The sequence below is a fragment of the Mandrillus leucophaeus genome, unplaced genomic scaffold (assembly GCF_000951045.1).
Source record: "Mandrillus leucophaeus isolate KB7577 unplaced genomic scaffold, Mleu.le_1.0 Scaffold202, whole genome shotgun sequence".
Classification (NCBI taxonomy): Eukaryota; Metazoa; Chordata; class Mammalia; order Primates; family Cercopithecidae; genus Mandrillus; species Mandrillus leucophaeus.
In genome coordinates this window covers 3,313,587-3,317,735 of record NW_012102055.1, presented here as the reverse complement: position 1 = coordinate 3,317,735, position 4,149 = coordinate 3,313,587, and the positions used below count along the sequence as shown (strand labels likewise).

The following is a 4,149-nucleotide window of genomic DNA, read 5'->3' as shown; positions in this document are numbered from 1 at the left end:
TTTTTTAAAATAATTCGAACTTTTAGATTCAGGGGGTACACTGCATATTTGTTACCTGGCTATGAGGTTTCGGATTCGAACGATCTGGTCACCCAGATACTGAGCATACTACTCAATTTTTTCAGCCCCTCCTACCCTCCCTCGCCACTCTAGTAGTCCCCGGCGTCTATTAATGTCACCTTTGCGTCCATGTGTGCCCAATACTTAGCTCCCACTTACAATTGAGAACATGTATTTGGTTTTTGTCATGCGCATCTGTGTGAAGAGACCACCAAACAGGCTTTGTGTGAGCAACATGGCTGTTTATTTCGCCTGGGTGCAGGTGGGCTGAGTCCGAAAAGAGTCAGCGAAGGGAGATAAGGGTGGGGCCGTTTTATAGGATTTGGGTAGGTAAAGGAAAATTACAGTCAAAGGGGTGTTTTTCTCTGGCGGCAGGAGTAGGGGTCACAAAGTGCTCAGTGGAGGAGCTTTTTGAGCCAGGATGAGCCAGGAAAAGGAATTTCACAAGATAATGTCATCACTTAAGGCAAGGACCGGCCATTTTCACTTCTTTTGTGGTGAAATGTCATCAGTTAAGGTGGGGCAGGGCATTTGCACTTCTTTTGTGATTCTTCAGTTACTTCAGGCCATCTGGGCCATGTACGTGCAAGAATGGCTTGGCTTGGGCTCAGAGGCCTGACAGTTTTCTGTTTCTGCATTCTTTTAGGATTATGGCCTCCAGGTATCCATGTTGCATCCAAGTTGCTGCAGGCATCCATGTTGCATCCATGTTGCTGCAAAAGGCATGATAGAACACAACTTTATACAGCCACCACAACCGTTTTTATACACTGCCAAGTGGCAAACATGAAGACATTCATTACTGTGACTCAGAGTTGTAGACTCTGCAGCATATAAAAATAAGCAAAACGATGTAGACATAAAATTATGCAAGAACATATCTAGGCATCCAAGAAGTATCCATTCGTTAGCTCAATTTAATACTAAGTTTTAAGTTATGTATAGATCATAGAAATTATTAATAGTTTAAGGCACACAGAAACAATTACTGTTAAATGTGAGAATGATTCAGTTTTGTTGAACATATTTATATTTTTCAGGATCTTAAACATGTAATGTTAATATTAGCTTATCAATAGTAAACTTTTATACATTTAGGAAGTTCAGATTATTCTCTCTGTAAGGAAACAAACTCAAGTAAAATGTACACATGTATAATACTTAACACTGAGAAAAGACATAGCTGGGATTTTTTTAACCAAAAATTAAAATAATATTATTTGCCAAAGATTTCGCCTTGATTATTTGAACCTGGATTCTTTCTGTACTAGCAATTTCTGTAAGGATTGTTATAGGACCATCAGGTTCGATTGCCCATTGTGCGGTAACAGAAAGAATAGGAGTTGCAGCAGATAAAGAGTTCCGTAATCAAGTGGCAGCCAAATGAGGAGAGGAGAGGAATCCTCATATCTACCTCCCCAAGAGATTAGAGATGGCATTTTTAAGAAGTCTGGAGGGTCAATGGGCTAAAGTGTGGGGATATCTGATTGTTCAGGAAGTGAGAGGTGAAGTCATGGGACAGGGAGATGAAGAAACTTCATTCCAGTATTGTTCCGTGGTGGAGGTCTTTATTTATTTTTAAAAATTGTTTTTGCAAAGCCGGGTCTCACTTTGTTGCCCAGGCTAGTCTCAAACTCCTGGCTTCCAGGCGATCCTCCCGCCTTGGCCTCCCAAAGTGCTGAGATTACACGTGTGAGCCACTGTGCCCTTCCTGGTGGGGATCCCTAAGCAGTTTGGCATCAGCTGTTCTGTGGGAATTCAGGATCTGAAAAACACCTTAAGCAATTCCTGGGTACGAAGATCTAGTGTAGAGATTCTGTGGATAGGAGCAATCAGGGAGCAGGTGATCGGTGTGCTGCAAGGCTTTTGGTTAGTTAGCAGCTGCAGGGAAGTGAATTGAAGTGCACCAATGCACCCTGGTCAGTCCCAAACTAACCTGCCTAAAGCCTGACTTGTAATCTTGTTAACCCTGTGAGGATGGTTTCAGCATTTTAAAGAAATTTTGCATGCATAAAGTATTAGAAGTTTAATTTACTTATTTTCTGGAATTTTAGGAATAGTTGCTTTACATGTGTTTATTTCCATAAGTGAATTATAACAGAGCTCCTTTAAGACATGAAATAATCTAACTTATTAAAACTTTACAAAGGTAGCAAGATATTTTTTACTCCCACAACAAGAGGGGAAGGCCTTTGTTGATTACAGCCGTGAAAACACATAGACACATAGCATATAGCTTTGGTTCTACAACTTTGGCCACAGGTCAAGATAAATTCAGAAACATAAAAATTCAGTGGACTAGATAACAAAAAGCTGTTCTCCTTCCCAGTGGGCATGGAAGTCTTAACTGATTTGAACTCATAAATAGACAAAAAGGCAAACAAACAAAGAGACTAACCAGATTTTTCGTCATCTCTTATCCAAAAGAGAATAGATCTCTAAAAACTATTAATTCACTTAAAGAGATCACCAGATGTTCAGAATGGAAAACCTAGTTCCTATTTTTTTTTTTTTTTCCGAATGAGGCAATATATTAACCCAGTATGGTTTGTTCTAATGCTTCTTGTTGGCAGTTGCCACCTGTCCAGCAATTCTGTCCAGATCTCTCTGTCCCTGAGGTGTCAGTTTGTGGTCCCCATCTTGGTCCTTTTCCACCATTTTCAGCCTCTCCAGGGCTTGGAGGACCTGGTGGAGGACGCTGTTGAAGCCTCGGCTGAAGTGGCTGGGGATGATGCCGTTTCTCTGACGTCCCCCGTAGATCTTGGTCATGGAGCCAACCCCAGCGCCACCACGGAGGTACAGGTGCCGCGCTGCGGAACCAGCTCCTGTGTAGAACCAGTTCTCAACGTAGGGAGCAAGCTCTTTGTGCTTGGCCAGCTTGACGGTGTCCACCCATTCAGGGACTTTTAGCTTCCCGGACTTTTTGAGAAAAGTTGCCAGAGCTCTGACGACTTCCCGCTGGTTCACGTCTTTTAGAGGAACTCCAGGCATCATGCGGCTTCCGCTCTGCCAGCCAGAGGAAAGGGAGCGACGGGGTTTCCCCCAAGTTCCTAACTGTTGTTGCCATTCATGGGGAAAAATCCACCAGCTGTGGACTAATCACAAACAAAACCCAAAATCAGTAAGGAGGAGAAAGAAACTTAGGGAGAAGGTCAGCAATGCTGTAGTACTATTGCTGTTTGGTGTTCACTCTGGGAGCCAGGAAAACGTGTGCTTGGACTTAGAGCCCCATGGGGTGTTCTTCAGTAATGTGGTTTACCTGGTTCTGTCAGGTGAATCCATTGGGATGTTGGTGAAAGCTTCAAAACTGTTAAAGTGTTTCAAAAGGTAAAATTATGGCCTTCATGCAAATATAAAATGAACATGTTCCAAAGATCTTACTTAACTCATTCATTGACTTTATTTAATCCCTACAACCAGGAGGGATGTTCAAACTGGTTCCAAGACGAATTTGGTTTATAGTGACATATTTTCTATCACACAAAATAATGATTTGTATTGCTGTGGACAGGAGTAGTTTACATTGTTATGGGCAGGGAACATTTGCATTACCACTTTCTGTAAGTTAATTTCTATCTCTACAGAGTTGTAAAATAGCATACTCAAAGGCAGAGGTACATGGCCCCTACAGCAAATGACCCAGGGTTGTTTTTTTTTTTTTTGTTTTTGAGACGGAGTCTCGCTCTGTCACAAGGCTGGAGTGCAGTGGTGCAATCTCAGTTCACTGCAACCTCCACATCTCGGCTTCAAGCGATACTCCTGCTTCAGCCTCCCGAGTAGCTGGGACTATAGGCGCGCAACCATGCCCAGCTAATTTTTGTAATTTTAGTACAGACAGGGTTTCACCATGTTGGCCAGGATGGTCTCAATCTCTTGACTTTGTGATCCGCCTGCCTCAGCCTCCCAAAGTGCTGGGATTACAGGCAAGAGCCACCATGCCCAGCCCCGAGAGAGTCTTTTAAAAATGCACAGCATTCCATGGAAAGTCCACCCAGTAACCTCTTTTGACTATTGCAAAATCTTTCATAATTTTTCTGACATATTATCATCATCTATAGCCTGACTCTAAATTCTTTTATTTATTTATTT

General features: G+C 42.3%; 1 pseudogene across 1 annotated transcript; it reads right to left on the bottom strand.

The window, feature by feature from the left end:
• Positions 1–2,559: 2,559 nt before the first annotated feature.
• LOC105539302 lies at positions 2,560–3,078 on the bottom strand (annotated as a pseudogene). Its single transcript, XR_001006028.1, has one exon. The product of XR_001006028.1 is annotated as a 40S ribosomal protein S19 pseudogene (transcript).
• Positions 3,079–4,149: the final 1,071 nt, after the last annotated feature.